Raw genomic sequence first — 18358 nt, 5'->3', positions numbered from 1 at the left:
ATATGATAGCAGATCTTCCTTTCCTAAATCTCCTTTGGCAGCACAGCATCAGGCTCTAAAAGCTCAATGTCCAAATACCCATCCTTAGAAAGAGAAGTACTTTTCCCTATCTTATCACTGAGCAAACTAAAACCTCTGGACATTATAAATAAAACCAATATTAGAAGATCCTGCACAGCATGAAGGAGGAAATAGACCATCTAGGTACCATTGGACATGAGGAATGATATAGAAGTGAGTTCTCTGAGTTTCCTTTTGGCCTCACATATGGTAGACTTGGAGCTGAAGAAGCCAGCAACTCAAAATGTCAATAAGCACAAACAAAAAGACCCAAACAAAAGATTGTTCCTATAGCCAAAGAACCAGGAAAAGGGTACCCTGGTAAAATAGAAAACTTAGACAATAACTGCTCTAATCCAGCTAAACACCACAGAACAAATTAAATTTCCATTTCGTCCTATCAGTAAAGGCCAAGCATGGAGCCACGACTCCACAACCATCTGTCAGTAATGGGTCACTGTTCCTCATTCCCACAAGAATGGTATCAGTAGATACATAATGGGAAGCTAGAACTCATCTCTGCTCAGAAGGGAGGAGGAAGGAGCCCTACCTCCTTGATATCAATGATCTCGAAATGGAAAACTAGAGTTTTATACTCACTTGACAGAAATAAGATGGTAGCCTATTCCCTGCAAGGGCAATGTCAGAGGAAGTCAGCTAAAACAGAAGATTAAAATAAGATCTAGTCCTACAAAGTAGCACCCCAAATGTCTAGGCTTCTATAGAAAAGCACTGATCATACCAAGAACCAAATGGATCTCAAACTGAAAGAAAAATATTGTCCAAAAATGCCAATACCAAGATGATACAGATGTTAGAACTATCTGACAAGGATTTTTTTTAAAAAAAACATTAATCCTTAAAATTTCTCAACCAAAAATTACAACCACATTGAAACAAATAAAAAATGGAAAAAGAGTCATCAAAGAAATAGGAATTCTCAGCAAAGAAACACAAAATACAAAGAAGAACCTAATAGAAATTTTGGAACTGAAAAGTAAAATAACTGAAATAGACTTTATGGATGGGATCAATAGGAAAATGGAAGAGACAGAGGAAGTAATTAACATAGAAAAACAGAAATTAACAATCTGACAATAGAGTGAAGTTAGACTGGAAACAATGGACAGAGACACAGGAAATCTGTTGTGGGATTATAAAGGAAATATAGAACATTCATGTCACTGGAATTCTAATATGAGAGGAGAGGGAGAGAATGGGACTAAAAGAGTAAGCAAGAAATAATAGCCTAAATCCCACTCCCCAAATTTGGTAAAAAATAAAAAATAAAAAATAAAAACAGACTTGGAAATTCAAAAACCTGAGTGAATTCCAAACTGTATAAATGCAAAAAAATCCACTGCAACAACCATCATAATCAAAATTCTGAAACACGAATACAAAATCTAGAAAGCAGTGATAGAGAAATGATGCCTTAGCTATAGGGGAAAAAGCAATTTTGATGACCATGGGTTTTTTTTTTTTTATCAAAAACCATGGGGACCAGAAGGAAGTTGTATAATAACTTGAAACAATAATCTCAAGTGCTGAAAAAAGCAAATTGTCAACCCAGAACCCTACGCTCAGTAAAAAAAAAAATAAGTTCACTATATGGAAGAGGACTCAAGACATTCTCAGATGAAATGAAACTAAGAGAATTGGTCAATAACAGACCTCTACTGAAACAATGGCTGGGGCAGGTATATTTGGCTTTGTGGTTAAGATGCCCTTGGGACACCCTCACCTCCACCAGAGTGCCTGGGTTTGAGTGCTGCATCTGTTCCAGATTCCAGCTTCCTGCTAATGTGCACCCTGAGAAGCAGCAGGTAATAGCTTAAGTAGTTGGGTCCCCAACACCTATGTGGGAGCCTTACATTGAGTCCCAGGCTTCCAATTGGCCTAACCCTGGCTATTGCTGGCATTTGAGGAGTAAACCAATGGTTAAGAGATTTCGCTCACCCTGCCTCTCAAAATAAATAAATAAATAAATAAATATTTAGAAGACTCCTGACTAAAGGGAATTCTCTGGACAGAAAGGAAACATTAAAATAAGGCATCTTGGATATCAGCAAGGAAGAAAGATAAATGGAAAGAGAAAAAATAGGTATATATAATAGACTTCTTTTCCTCTGCAGTGTTCCAAATTATAGTTGATGCTTGAAGCATCAGTTATGACATTATTGGACATGCCTCTAAATTTATGTGGAAGAAATGTTGAACACAATTACATCATAAGCAGGGGATAAAGGGTGGAAACAGAGGTTAGACTTCCACACTTCACTTAAGCTAGTAAAATACTGACACTAGTAGACACACACATACACACACACACACACACACACCTAGAACAACTACCGAAATGCTATTCAAAAATCTGCACTCAAAAACGCCATAATATTAATCAAGTTGAATTGTAAAAATTCTTCAGAGAAATAGGAAGTTAGGATAAATAAAATAAGAAACAAAAGCAGAAAACAAAAATGAATTTTTGGAAATAAGCACTTACTAGTAAGTATATTAAATGAAAATATTATAAATATACCAATTGAAAGAGGTAAGCAAAGTTGATGTAAGAAAATGACCCAAAAACCTGTCATCTGCAAGAGGCTCACCTTAAATATAATGGTTTCAGAAAAGTAAAAGTAAAATAATGTCAAAAGTTGTATCATGATCATGAACATTAATTTTACAAAGTAGCAGGGGTGGCTCTAGTAATATCAGATAAAGCAGGGCTAGCGCTGTGGTGCAGTGGGCTAATCCTCCTCCTGTGGCACTGACATCCCATATGGGTGCTAGTTCTAGTCCCAGCTACTCCTCTTCCCATTCAGCTTTCTGCTATGGCCTGGGAAAGCAGTGGAAGATGGCCCAAGTCCGTGGGCCCCTGCAGCTGAGTGGGAGACCTGGAAGAAGCTCCTGGCTCCTGGCTTCGGATCGGCTCAGCTCCAGCCATTGTGACCATTTGAGGAGTGAACAAACGGATGGAAGACCTTTCTCTCTGTCTTTCCCTCTCGCTGTCTGTAACTCTACTTCTCAAATAAATTTAAAAAAATCTTTTTAAAAATATATCAGAGAAAACAGTCTTCAAAGCAGTGAAAGTTAACAGGAACAGAGAGGACATTACATAATGATAAATCTTGGTCAATCTGGCAAGAAAACATAAAATTCCTAAATGTGTCTGATCAAAACAATAAAGCTACAATATAGGATACAAATGTTATCAGAACTGAAAGAAAAAATAGAAAAAAACACATCCTCTCTCAACAATGGATAGAACAACAAGATCCAAAATCAGAAGATGTAAAAACTCAGCAACAGGATTCAAGAGAACCTAATTAACATTTATAGGATGTGCCACCAAAAATCAGTAAAATTTACATTCTTTATAATATCTGAAGAATATAAAACTATTTCAAAACATTTGTGGGGAAATGCAGTTAAAAACCATGTTTATTTTAGTGCAAAAATATTTTTTATTTGACAGAGTGAGAGAGCATGCACATGCATGCACACATGTGCTCTCACCCACCAAATGTTCACGATGGCTGGGCTAGGCTGAGCCTAAGTTAGAAGTTGGGACCTCACTAACATCCGGAACCAGACAAGGATGCCCACTCTCCCCATTGCTATTCAATACAGTTCTGGACATTTTAGCCAGATCCATTAGGCAAGAAAAAGAAATTGAAAGGGTACAAATTGGAAAGGAAGAAAAACTATCCCTGTTTGCAGATGACATGATCCTTTATATAGGTGGACCAAAAGATTCCACTAAAAAGACTCTTGGAACTCATAAGAGAATTTGGCAAAGTTGTGGGATATAAAATCAACACACAAAAAACAATAGCATTCATGTACACTAAAAATGCTATGGATGATAAAGAACTTATAGGGATCAGTTCCATTCACAATAGCTACAAAAAATTTAAATGCTTTGGGATAAATTTAACTAAGGATGTGAAAGAGCTCTACAATGAAAATTACAAAACATTAGTAAAAGAAATAGAAAACAAAATAATGGAAAAAATCTTCCATATTTGTGGATTAGAATTAATATCATCAAAATTTATAGATTTACAGATTCAATGCAATCCCAATAAAAATACCAAGGACATTCTTCTCAGATCTAAAAAAAAATCATGCTAAAGTTCATATGGAAACACAAGTGACCCTGAATAATAAAAGCAATATTAAACAATGAAAACAGGGTTTGGTGCTGTGGTAGAGTGGGTAAAGCCACTTCCTGCAGGCTGACATGCCATGTGGATGCTGCTCCACTTCCAATCCAGCTCTCTGTGTAACCACATGGGAGACTCAGAGAAAGCTCCTGGCTCCTGGCTCCTGGCTCCTGGCTCCTGGCTCCTGGCTCCCGGCTTTAGACCAGCCCAGCTCAGGCTGTTGTGACCATTTGGGGAGTGAATCACTGGATGGAAGATCTCTCTGTCTCTGTCTCTTCCTCTCTCTCTCTCTCTGTCCGCCTCTCTGCCTTTCAAATAAACAAATAATTTTTTTTAAAGAAAAAAACCACAACGCTGGAGGCATTACAATACCAGATTTCAAGGCAGTACAGGGTTGTTATAATCAAAACAGCTGAGTATTGAAACAGAAATAGACATGTGGACCGATGGAGGACATTATGGAGATTCCTCAGAAATGTCAAAATAGATCTACCATATGATCAGCTAGCCTATTCCTGGGAATATACCAAAAGGAAAAGAAATCAGCATATGAAAAAGTTATCTATACCCGTATGTTTGAGAAGTTCAATTCACAATAGCTAAGATACGGAATCAACCTAGATGTACATCACTGATGATGGGATAAAAAAATGTGGCATATATACACAATAGAACACTACACAGCCATAAAAAAGAATGAAATCCAACCTTTACAACAAAATGGAGGCACCTGGAGACCATTATGCTTAGTGAAATAAGACCCAAAAAGACAAATATCACATATTTTCTATGATTTGTGGTCATTAATATGTAGAGTACAAAAATTGAATGTCTTCTCAGTGAAATTGACATCTTGGAATTTGATTACTGCTTGTAAACTGTATTTATATTCTGCTAAACAGTGGTCTTTCTACTTAAAAAAAAATGAAGCTGGGGTCTGAATCAAGCTCTCGCACACAGGTGGCAGGAACCTGATCATTTTAGCCATCACTAGTGCCTCCCAGGGTCTCTATCACCAGGAAGCTGGATTCAGGAGTTAAAAACAGGTATCTAATCTAGGTACTCCATTTTGGAACATAGTTTCTTTTTTTTAACTTTTATTTAACAAATAAATTTCCAAATTACAGTTTATGGATTACAGTGGCTCCCCCGCCCCCCATAACTTCCTTCCCACCAGCAACCCTCCCATCTCCCGCCCCCTCTCCCATCTCATTCACATCAAGATTCATTTTCTTTTATTTATTTATTTATTTATTTATTTATTTATTTATTGACAGGCAGAGTTAGACAGTGAGAGAGAGAGAGAGAGAGAGAGACAGAGACAGAGAGAAAGGTCTTCCTTTTTCAGTTGGTTCACCTCCCAAGTGGCCGCTACAGCCGGCACATTGCGGCCGGTGCGCTGCGCCTGTCCAAGGCCAGGAACCAGGTACTTCTCCTGGTCTCCCATGCGGGTGCCAGGCCCAAGGACCTGGGCCATCCTCCACTGCCTTCCCGGGCCACAGCAGAGAGCTGGACTGGAAGAGGAGCAACCCGGACAGAATCCGGCGGCCCGACCTGGACTAGAACCAGGGATGCCAGCACCACAGGTGGAGGATTAGCCTAGTGAGCCGTGGTGCTGGCCAAGATTCATTTTCAATTATCTTTACATACGGAAGATCAACTTAGTATATATTAAGTAAAGATTTCAACAGTTTGCACCCACACAGAAACACAAAGTGTAAAGTACTGTTGAGTACTAGTTATGCCGTTAATTCACATTGTACAACATATTAAGGACAGAGATCCTACATGGGGAGTAAGTGCACAGTGACTCCTGTTGTTGATTTAACAATTGACACTCTTGTCTATGGCATCAGTAATCACCTGAGGCTCTTGTCATGAGCTGCCAAGGCCATGGAAGCCTTTTGAGTTCGCTGACTCCAATATTATTTAGACAAGGCATTTTGGAACATAGTTGTCTTAACTAGCATCATTGCTAGGAAAAACATCCTCTTTTGATAAAAAGAATTGAAATCTATGCATAGTTTTTTCCATAATATGCATTTCCATGAACTTTTTGAAAGTCACTGTATGTATGGATTTCAATGTTTTGCACCAAAATAAACATATTTCAGTTTCATTTTCCATGAACTTTTAAAAAAATTTGTTTAAGTTATATGTTTCATGTATTTCATATAAACAGATTTAGGAACATAGTGAAACTCTCCCTCTCCTGCCCAGGTTCCAACCCTTCCCCCTCCTCCCTCTCACATTCCCACTCTTAATTTTTACAAAGATCTTTTTCAGTTTACTTAGTGATCATATAGACTTCTTGAACTTGCATATACTTGTATACACTGAGATAAACATATTCTGGATCATACAATAATGCATACAAAAAAAGTTAAAAGAAAGAGTGAGTAATTAGCCTGGCAGTTAAGACACCCATGTCTCACTTGGGTTACCAATGTTTGATTCTTGGCTCCAGCTTCAGATGCCAGCTTCCTGCTAATGCAGACCCTGGGAGGCAAAAGTGATGGCTCAGTTAATTGGGTTTCTGTCACCCACATGAGAGATCTGGTAGGATTCCTAGCTCTCAGCTTCTGCCTCAGCCTAGCCCTGGACTGCTGTGGGCATTTGGGAAGTGAACCATCAGATGGGAACCATTTCTCCTCTTTTCCCCTTCCCGCAACCCTTTCCCTAACACCCTGCCTCTCAAATATATTTAAAGTAAGTTTTAAAGTAAAAACAATTGAATTAATACATGGCGTTTCCTTTGACACAATGAAGTCAAATTAGGAAACACTAATAGAAATGCAACATAAAAATATTCAAACACTTAGAAACTAAATAGTACACTTAAAAATGTATGTTTCGCTGGCGCCACAGCTCACTAGGCTAATCCTCCACCTGCGGCACTGGCACCCTGGGTTCTAGTCCCAGATAGGGCACCGGTTCTGTCCCGGTTGCTCCTCTTCCAGGCCAGCTCTCTGCTGTGGCCCAGGAGTGCAGTGGAAGATGGCCCAAATGCTTGGGCCCTGCACCCCATGGGAGACCAGGAGGAAGCACCTGGCTCCTGGCTTCGGATCAGCAGGTGCACCGGCCGCAGCACACCAGCCACAGCAGCCATTGAGGGGTGAACTAACGGAAAAATGAAGACCTTTCACTCTGTCTCTGTCTCTCTCTCTCTCACTGTCTAACTCTGCCTGTCAAAAAAAAAGTATGTCTCAAGAGGAGACTTTAAGATAAATTTTAAAAATGCATTGACTTATATAAAATGAAAATGCAATATTTCAAAATCAGATAAAGCTGTGTCATCTAAACTCCCACTTAAAGAACTTAGAAGAGTAAACCCAAAGCAAGCAAAAGGAAAGAAATAATAAAGAATCAGAATCAATGACATTGGAAACAGAAAAACAGAGAAACTGAATGAAAACTGCTACTTATTTATAAACATTCATAAAATTGACAAACATCTAGCAAGATTGACAAAGAAAAGGACACAAAGGATCAATATTCTGAATGAAAAGTGGGATACTACCATAGCAGACCCTATAGACCTGAGAAATACTACTATGATGAACTCTATCCTCACAAATTTAGAAATGTAAGTGAAACAGGCCACTTATTCTAAAAGCACAAATTATCAAAATTTATTCAATATGAAATTATTTAAGTAACCTTATACATGATAAAGGATACTAGGTTAATAATTTGAAAAACTCCTGAAATGAATTCTAGATCCAGATGGCCTCCCTAGAGAATTATACAATTTAAAATTCTATATAACCTCTTCCAGAAAAAAGAACACTTCTCAATTCATTTTATTACCCTGACAAAGACAAAAATTGAGCAAAGAAGAAAAATACAGAATAATATTTCTCATAAATCTAAACACACAACCCTTTAAGTTTTATTCATTTATTAATAGAATTATACCAATGATAAAATTGGGTTTATTTTGGGGGATGTAAGCTTGATTCAATATTTAAGTCAACTCATGTAATCCACCAATTAAATACACAAATAATCAAAATCACAGGCTCACCTCAAAGCAATATTGACAAAGAAGAACAAAATTGAAGAATTTACATATTCTGATTTTAAAACTTACTACCAAGCTACATTAGTCAAAACAGTAAAGTACTTGTGTAAATACAGGCAATAGACAATGGAATAGACTTGCTTTTAACAATGGTGCCAAGACCATTCAATGGGAGAAAGAATAGTCATTTTAACAGGTCATTCTGTAACAGTGATGGCTGCTTGGCAGAGAAGTTACAATGCCACTTGGGATTCCCACATCCTGGGTATGAGTCCTGTTCCTTGTCTGATTCCAATTTTCTGCTAATGTGCAGTGTGGGTGGCAGCAGGTGTTGGCTCAAGTAACTAGGTCCCTGCCACTCATGTGGGAAACCCAGATGGAACTCATGCCTCCTGGCTGTTGCAGGCATTTGGAGGTGTAAGCCAGAGGATCTCTCTGTCTGTCTTTCCAATTAATTAATTAATTTTTAAAATAGTCTTTCAACAATTGGATATCCACATGCAAGAGCATGTTATTGGACCTCACCTCATATCATATAAAAAATCAGCTCAAAAGGAATCAACAATGTAAATGTAGAAGTTGCAACTATAGAAATCTTATAGGAAAACACAACATTTTTATGACCTTGGATTTGGCAATGAAATCTTCCGTGACACTAAAATGATGAGAAAGAAAATGTAAAAATAGATAAAGTGGACTTCATTGAAATTAAATCCTTTTGTACATTGAAGGACATTACCAAGAAAGTGTAAATAAAACTATACCTTTGCAAATCATACGTCTGAGGAGGACCTAATATTCCAAATACACGAAGAATTCTTACAACTCAACAAAAAGATAATCACCACATTTACAAGAAAACACATAGACAAAGGGCTTAAACAGACACACCCCCAAAGAAGACATAGAGTGGCAGTCTAGCATACATAAGAATGTTCAATATCATTAGTCATGTCATTATAGCCACTGGGATGGCTATGATAAACAAATAATAAGTGTTGGTGAGAAGGTGGAAAAATTGGACCCCTTATACATTGCTGGTGGGAATGTAAAATTTTGCAGCTGCTTTGAAAAACAGGTAGTTTCTCAAATGCTAAACATAGAATTACCTTTTTATCCTGCAATTCTGCTCCTAGATATACAACTGAAAGAATTTAAAATAGATACTCAAGGGGCTGGTGCTGTGACATAGTAGGTTAATCCTCTACCTATGGTGCTAACATCCCATATGGGTACCGGTTCAAGTCCTGGCTGCTCCTCTTCTGATCGAGCTCTCTACTATGGCCTGAGAAAGCAGTAGAGATGGCCCAAGTGTTTGGGTCCCTGCACCCGCGTGGAAAACCCGGAAGAAGCTCCTGGCTTTGGATCAGCCCAGCTCTGCTGTTGTCATTTGGGGAGTGAACCAGTAGATGGAAGACCTTTCTCTCTGTCTTTCCCTCTCACTGTCTGTAACTCTACTTCTTAAATAAATAAAATCTTTAGAAAAAAAATAGATACTCAAGCGAAAACTTTTACACAAATGTTCATAACAGTACTATTCATAATAATTAAAACTAGAAACAGCCTAAATGCCCATCGCAGGATAAATGGATAAGCAAAACTTTGTTATATCCAGCAGCGGGTGTTCACTTCAGCAGCATGTTAACTAAAATTGTAAGAATACAAAGAAGATGAGCATGGCCCTTATGCAAGGATGGAGTGTTGCATATTTTTGGAGTTTAAAAAGATAAACAAAATCAATAAACATCTATCTAAACTAAGAAAAAAGAAGAGTAGATTCAAATTAAAAAAAAAAAATCAGAGATGAAAAAGGAGTTAGCTCAGGGGCCAGCGCTGTGCCGCTGTGGTTAACGCCCTGGCCTGAAGCTCTGGCATCCCTTATGGGTGCTGGTTCGAGTCCTGGCTGCTCCACTTCCCGTCCAGCTCTCTGCTATCACCTGGGAAATCAGGAGAGGATGGCCCAAGTCCTTGGGCCCCTGCGCCCATGAGGGAGACAAAGAGGAAGAAGCTCCTGGCTCCTGGCTTCAGATCGGCGCAGCCCCTCCTGTTGCGGCCAATTGGGGAGTGAACCAGTGGATGGAAGGCCTGTCTCTGTCTCTCTCTCTCTCTCTCTCTCTCTCTGTGTAACTCTGACTTTCAAATAAAATAAATCTTTAAAAAAAAGAAAAGAAAAGAAAAAAGAGTTAGCACAACTGATACAACAAGAATACAAAGGATCATTGGAGACAATTATGAACAACTATATGTCAACAAAGAAGAAAAGCTAGAAGAAGTGGATAAATTTCTGGATATATGTACCTTAGCAACATTGAACCATGAAGGACATAGGAAACCTGAACAGATGAATAATGAGTAATGAGGTTAAATTCATAATAAAAAAAAATCTTCCAACAAAGAAAAGCACAACACCAGAGAGTTTAAAAGCTACAGAATTCTACAGAAGTTATAAGGAAGAACTATCAACTCTTTTCAAAATATTCCAAATAGTTAAAAGGGAGAAGACCCTCCCAAATTCATTCTATGAGGCTAACATTTCCTTGACTCCAAACCACTCAAGGATATAACAACAACAACCAAAAAAGACCGATATCCCTCATGAATATAGGTACAAAATTCTCCAAATACTCTCAAATACAATTAAATACCTAATATCAATTAAGAAAATGATCTTTTTCATGATTAAGTTTGATTTATCAAATACAAGATGGTTCAACATATGAAAAAATAAATGTGAACCATAACATCAACAGAAAGAAATCATATGATCATCTTACTAGACACAGAAAAAGCATTCAATAAAAAATTCACCCAGTAGAATATCATTCAGCCACAGAAAGGAATGAAGTACTGACATACTATAATATGGGGGTAAACCTTGAAAAAATTATATAAATGAAAGAAGCAAGACACAAAAGGACAGGTCACAGTTATATGGAATGTCTAGAATAGGTAAATCCAGGTGGTTGCCAGGGGCTAAAGAGATGGAAAGATTTGGGACTAACTTCTTAATGTGCATATTTTGGGATGATTTAAATGTTTAGGAACTAGACATAATATTTATAATGGTGTATAACATTGTGAATTACTAAATGTCTTTGTTATGTGAATTTCATCCCTATTTAAAAAAAAAACAGTGAGAACACCAAATGCTGATGAAGACATGGAGAAACTGAATCACTTATACATCATTGGTAGGAATGTAAAATGGTACAGTCATTCTGGAAAATAGTTTGGCAGCTTCTTACAAAACTAAATATGCAGCTGCTATATGACCCAGTTTGTATTTATAGAAAAACTTGCACATGAGTTTACACTATCTTTATTCATAATAGCCCAAGCCTAGAAATAACCTAGAAATCCTTCAAGAAATATCCTCTTGACACATATGATGACTTGGATGAAACTGCAGTAATTATGGTAAGTGAAGAAAGATAATCCCTAAAGCTGACATATTGTATAATTCCACTTATATAAAATTCATGAAATGACAAAACTATAGAAATGGAGAACTGGTGAGTGGTTGCCAGAGATTAAAGAAAGGGAGTGTGAGAAAGAAGTAGATGCATCTATAAATGGGCAACATGAAAGATACATATGGTGGCAGAAATGCTCTTTATCTTTACTATGTCAATGTCATCATCCTGGCTGTGACATTGTACTATCATTTTGCATGCTATTTTGCAAGTAGAGGGCTCTGACTGAAGTTTACATGGCATCTATCTGTATCATTTAAAAATATCTGTATCATTTAAAAATAATTATTATATATGTTTTTGGGCTACATTGTGACATTTGAATACATCTATAAAACATATATTGATAAAATCATGATAATCAATATTCCCCCTTCGTTGCCTTTATTTTATGATTGGAGGTTTGGAGATGCTTTCTTTATATACCAGGTTATCACAAACTATAGTCTCCCCACTATGTTATGTAACACTGAAACTTTGGTATAATCTCTAATTTGATACCCATTATCCAAACTTCCTCTATACCTCCTACCCCTTCAAGTTTCCAGTAATCACCATTCTGTGTTCAGATTGAGTTTTTTTTTTAACTTCCACATATGAAGGAGAACATGTAGTATTTGTCTTCCTGTATCTGGCTTATTTCATTTAACATGACATCCTTTTCAATGCATGGTTCTGGATCAATTGCACATCTTTTATTTTTTAAAGATTTACTTATTTATTTGAAAGTCAGAGTTACAGAGAGAGAAGGAAAGGCAGAGAGAGAGAGAGAGAGAGAGAGAGAGAGAGAAAGAGAAGTCTTCCATCCACGGGTTCACTCCCCAGACGGCTGCAATGGCTGAAGCTGTGCCAGGAGCCAGGAGCTTCCTCCCAGTCTCCTACATGGGTGCACAGGCCCCAGGACTCAGGCCATCTTTTACTGCTTTCCCAGGCCATAGCAGAGAGCTGGACAGGAAGTGGAGCAGCCAGGATTTGAATTGGCGCCCATATGGGATGCCAGCACTGCAGGCAGCAGCTTTACCCACTACACCACAGCGCCAGCCCCCAATTGCACATCTTTAGGCAAAAATTATCCTTGACAATCTTTTGGATGCAGTGTTAGGCAATAAGTTTTTTCTTAGGGTTGACACCAAAAATATGACTCATAAAAGGGACAATTGATAAACTAGACTTCATCAGAAGTAAAACATTTTGCTCTGTGAAAGATCCTGTGAATAGGATAAAAAACAAAGCTACAGAGTGTGAGAAAATATTTACAAAATGTATATCTAATAAAGGACTAGTATCTACAATGTATATAGAATATCATTAGCCATTAGGTAAATACAATTTTAAGTCACAATGAGGGGTTGGTGTTTGGTCTAGTGGTTAAGATGCCTACATCTCATATCAGACTGCCTGGTTTCGATATGCACATCCAGTTCCTGATCCCAGCTTTCTGCCAATGCAGAACCTGGGAAGCAGCAGGTGATGGCTCAAGCAACTAAGTTCTTGCCACTCACATGGCAGACCGGGGCTGAGTTTCCAGCTCCTGACTTTGACCCAGCGACTATGGGTATTTGAGGAGTGAACCAGCAGATAGGAACTCTGTTTATCCCTATCTATCTCCATCTCTGTCTACGTCTCTCTGTGTTTCTTTTCCCCTTAAATAAATACATAAAAATAATTAAATAAAAAAACATGAGATATCACTACCAACCAATCAGAATGGCTAAACAAACAGAATAAACAGCAGCAATATCAAATGCTGGTGAGTATGTGGAGAAATTGGATCACCCATCCATTGCTGGGAGAAATGTAAAGTGCAGCCATTCTAACAGTCACGTGGGCCATTTCTTACAAAACGAAATGTGCAGCTACCCTATGACCCAGTGATTGCACTCCTTGGCATTTTCTCCAGAGACGTGAAAATATGTACCCTCAGCTTATATACAGAACTTATGTTTTAAAATGTAAAATGTTTAATAAAATGTTTAAAATCTACATATGAAAATCTATACCCATATCAATTTCCTGGTTGTACTATTGTTATTCAGCTGTCACCATTGGGGGAAACTGGGTTAAGGTACAGGGGCTGGCTCTGCTGTTCAAGGAAGAATTTAGCGTGCAGGTGCAGGGAGACCTTGATTCTTCACATTGCTTCTGGGAAATTTTCTACATAGCATTCTTTTTTATTTCATACCTGTTTTTCTGAATTTTCCATGGCATGGTTATTTATTTTTAAAAAAATTATTTATTTACTTGAAAGTCAGAGTTATAGAGAAATAGAGAGAAAATGAGAGTGAGAGAGAGAGCGAGAGCAAGAGAGAGAGAGAGAGAGCGAGTGAGCGAGCAGGGGGAAAGAGTGAGAGCAAGGGAACTATTTTTCACTGCTTTCCCAGGCCATTAGCAGGAAGCTGGATTAGAAGTGAAGCAGCTGGGACTTGAACTAGCACCCATGTGGGATGCTGGCATCATAGGCAGTGGCTTTACCTGCTACGCCAAAATGCCGGCCCCCACATTCTTTTGTAAACCAATTTATAGACATTTGCACAGATCTTTTTTATTTTTTATAAACAATCCCCACCCAAATCTTTCTTGGGTGTTTCAGATGGCAAGACTGAGTCCTCCCTCAGCTGTAATTTGACTCAATTACTATGGTCTAGAGATAGCCCAATTAAAATACAATGGCTGGGGCCAGCACTATGGCATAGCTGGTAAAGCTGCCACCTGCAGTGCCAGCATCCCATATGGGCACTGGTTTGAGACCCGGCTGCTCCACTTCCGATCCAGCTCCCTGGATCTCTGCTCTGGCCTGGGAAAGCAGTAGAAGATGGCCTAACTCCTTGGGCCCCTGCACCCTCATGGGAGACCCAGAAGAAGCTCCTGGCTCCTGGCTTTGGATCAGCTCAGCTCTGACCATTGCAGTCATTTGGGGAGTGAAGCAGCAGATGGAAGACCTCTCTCTCTTTCTCTCTTTCTCTTTGCCTCTACTTCTCTCTGTGTGTAACTCTGACTTTCAAATAAATAAATAAATCTTTTTTAAAAATACAATGGCTTATAATATCCAGTGTACGCAAATGACAAAGGGAAAAGGAGACCTCAGATACAGCCAAGGCCATCACTACCTCCCTGGCCCAGGAACACTGATGATCTGCACTCCATGTGAGGTATGGAGGCTCAGATTTCATTTCAGGGGTGACAACACAAAACCTACCAACATAAAAAAAAACTGCCTGTTCAGCCCTTCTAAAAACAAAAAAAGGCAAAAAAACCCACCACATTTTGGTTTTTAAAGACTCCATTCCATTGATTTCATGTCCTGCCCCTTTGTGGCCTCCAGAGCCAATAGAAAGGAGGAAAGGTGAGAGTAGTAGTGACCAGAGTTCCCTGAACCAAGGTCCAGTTCTGTGGTGTGCAGCAGCACCCTGTTCCCTTAGTGTCGTTATCATCATTCTCGGGTGGGGCTGGAGCACAGGACTGACTGAAGGGTCACTCACTTGGAGAGGGACTGATACCTGGAGATTGACTTTGCTCTAAGTCAAAAAAGTATCTCAAAACCTTATGTTGTCTTGTTTCCTCTTTCCCTCTATAGCAAGCCAGGCCTGGGAAACAGCCCTTGGGAATATCCTTCTGTGTGAAGTGGGGATAAGCCCCAAGGTCTGGCTGGCTTCCTCTCGCTGTGGGCGATGTTCACGGGCACTTGTCTAGGAAGCCTGGGTTCTCTATAAATAGAAACCAACCCCCAGAAATTCCTCTCACCTAAGCACCATGCAGCACTAAAGAACCCTATAGCCAGCTGCCACACGCACACAGCCTCATCAATCTGCACAACGCCAGCTTTCTAGTTTGTACTCTAGCCATGGTCACTTCACACCAAAAGAAAATGTCCAATGCTCTTGCTTCCTACACCAGTGGACTCTACTGGATCCTTGATGCCCATCTCAAAGTGCCTTCTGCTGCCACCTGGATGTACACGTGAGAGAAGGAGGAAATAAGGAGCCAAATCAAAGGCACTTGGCAAGGAAAGAAGGGGAGTGTGAGGGTATTGGCGGAAGAAACCTAAAAGGCTGAATGCCTCTTTCAAAGCTGAAAGAAGTCTGAGTCCCCCACCCCCACAAAATTAATCAGGAGCAGAAACAATCTTAGGCATCAGATTGGAAAGACAAAAGGTGAGCTGTGCTACAGTCTGCACCTATTTCTGAGCTGTACCTATAGTGATGCCAGGCAAGGTGCCTAACACATCTGAGTTGCCCTCTCATCCCAGTAGGTCCTTCCTCTGTGTTATTTGGATGTGGTGAGGATGAGGAGACAGGTGTAGCTCAGGCATTCCCAGGAAAAACTCCAAGGCCATGATATTCCACCGAGAGAGGCCAGATACTGGACAGATTTTTCGTTAGGGCAAAAGACACTTGATATTATAGCCCTCATTTTAAAGGGTAGAATTTAGCCCCCAAGCAAAGCAAAGTCAAAGACCTCTTGGTTCCTAGTGGGCTTGCAGAAGAATGGAAATTAGCTAGTTAGGTGGAGGTGATGTTGATGGCAGAATAATTCATCTGTCTTCAAATGTGTTATGGGCTGAATTGTGTGCCATCCCCATGTTGTGGATACCTGTGGAGGCCTTCAGTGCCTGTGAATGTGACCCTACTTGGAAATAAGGTCTTTGCAGATACAATTAATTAAGCTGAGGTCAGAAAGGACTGGGTGGGCTCCTTCTTCAGTATGACTCATGTCATTATACAAAGGGGAAATTGAACACAGAAACAGGCGCATGGGGAGAACACCATTTGAAGACTGCAGTGCTGCTGCCACAAGCCTAGGAAAAACCAGACACCTGCAGCAGACACTCCCTTGTGTCTTCAGAGGGGATATGGTCCTGCAAACACCTTTACTGCAGACTTCCAGCCTCCAGAACCATAAGACGATTCATCCCGTTGTCAAAGCCACCCAGTTTGTTGAAGTTAATCATGGCAGCACCAGAACACTAACATCTTGGAAATCAGACATTTCACATAGTGTCCCATCTAATTACTCTCTGTGGCAAAGGACTCATCATCTTTTGTTGGAATGACTAAGAGCTGGAACATCTTGAGCCCAGGGAAGTCCATTGTTAAGTTGCTATCCCCGTGAGCCTGAATCCAGAGTTCACCTACGAGACAGCTCTGAACCAGTACACCCCAGATAATACTTTGCTCATGGAAAACCCTTACAAAGTTTTGTAGACAAAACTATGGTGTAGGCCGGCGCCACGGCTCACTAGGCTAATCCTCTGCCTTGCGGCGCCGGCACACCGGGTTCTAGTCCCGGTTGGGGCGCAGGATTCTGTCCCGGTTGCCCCTCTTTCAGGCCAGCTCTCTGCTGTGGCCTGGGAGTGCAGTGGAGGATGGCCCAAGTGCTTGGGCCCTGCACCCCATGGGAGACCAGGAGAAGTACCTGGCTCCTGCCATCGGATCAGCGCGGTGCGCCAGCCGTAGCGCACTGGCCATGGCAGCCATTGGAGAGTGAACCAACGGCAAAGGAAGACCTTTCTCTCTGTCTCTCTCTCTCACTGTCCACTCTGCCTGTCAAACAAACAAACAAACAAACAAACAAAAAAAACTATGGTGTAGAGGCCAAGTGGGGATGGAGAAGAAGCAATGGGAGGTGGCAGCTCGAAAGATTCACATGGCTTAATGTTGGCTGCATTGAGACCAGGAGTCTGAGGCAGTGAGAAGTGAGAAGTGTGCTGCTGCAGATAGGCAGAAAACATTGCATGAGCAATAGACCCATCAACCCATTGCCATCAATAATTGCCACTTCGAGCTCTGATGACAGCAGATGAAGCCTAAGTACAAGGGATTGGATGTTACTAATTATCATCAGCTACTAACAATCTTGGTGCCATGCTAAGGCATTACTAAGTAGGATGCTTTGGTCCATAGAACTGGAACTGATAGAGGAAGTTAAAGTCCAGGCTGGATACAGAAAGGCCAAAGGTGAAGAAGGCCAGCGAGGTTTGTGGTGGGCATTTGATGCAGTGGTTAAGAGTCCACTTAGGATGGCTGCATCCCATATCAGAGTGCTTGGGTTCGAGTCCTGGCTCTGCTTCTCATCCCAGCTTCCTACACTCTGTAAAGCAGCAGTGATAGCTCAAGTAGTTGGGTCACTGTCTCTCATGTGCAAGGCCCAGATTGAGTCCCTGGCTCTTGGCTTTGTCCTGGCTATTGTGGGCATTTGAGGAATGAACCAGTGGATGGGAGATCCCTCTGTCTCTTTGCCTTTCAAGTAAATAGAAACGAAGACCAGGACTCTGGGTAGGACCTGAAACAGGAAGATTGGCTTCTTAGTCATGAGTTATGGGGATCTGGAAAAGCTGCTGAAACTTTAAGACTCACTCTCCTCATGTGTAAAGGGCACAGCTCTATAGGGAAATATAACAGCTACTTTTGGGCACCTGCTGTGGACCAGACACTGGGTTTGGTGATTTCCATGGCATATTTCACTGTTTGTCCAACAATTCTACAGGTACATATGAAGAACCTACTCTACAGATACTCCTTCTGTGTCCCCCTTGCCCGTGGAAGGAAGTTTCTGTCTAGAATTTGACTACCCCTCTACACTGTTAAGTACATGGGAAAGGAAGCATGTGTTACATGTGACTGCAGCCCCGG

General features: G+C 40.2%; 1 protein-coding gene and 1 pseudogene across 7 annotated transcripts in view; one reads left to right on the top strand and one right to left on the bottom strand.

Annotated features, from left to right (window-relative positions):
• Positions 1–18358, bottom strand: part of MAMLD1 (mastermind like domain containing 1) — a 125631-nt gene that overhangs the window by 58965 nt on the left and 48308 nt on the right. The window lies entirely within an intron of this gene.
• On the top strand, positions 9878–9969 carry LOC127487633 (U6 spliceosomal RNA; annotated as a pseudogene).

This window comes from Oryctolagus cuniculus, chromosome X (genome assembly GCF_964237555.1).
Source record: "Oryctolagus cuniculus chromosome X, mOryCun1.1, whole genome shotgun sequence".
NCBI lineage: Eukaryota > Metazoa > Chordata > Mammalia > Lagomorpha > Leporidae > Oryctolagus > Oryctolagus cuniculus.
This window is presented reverse-complemented; position numbering and strand designations above follow the sequence as displayed.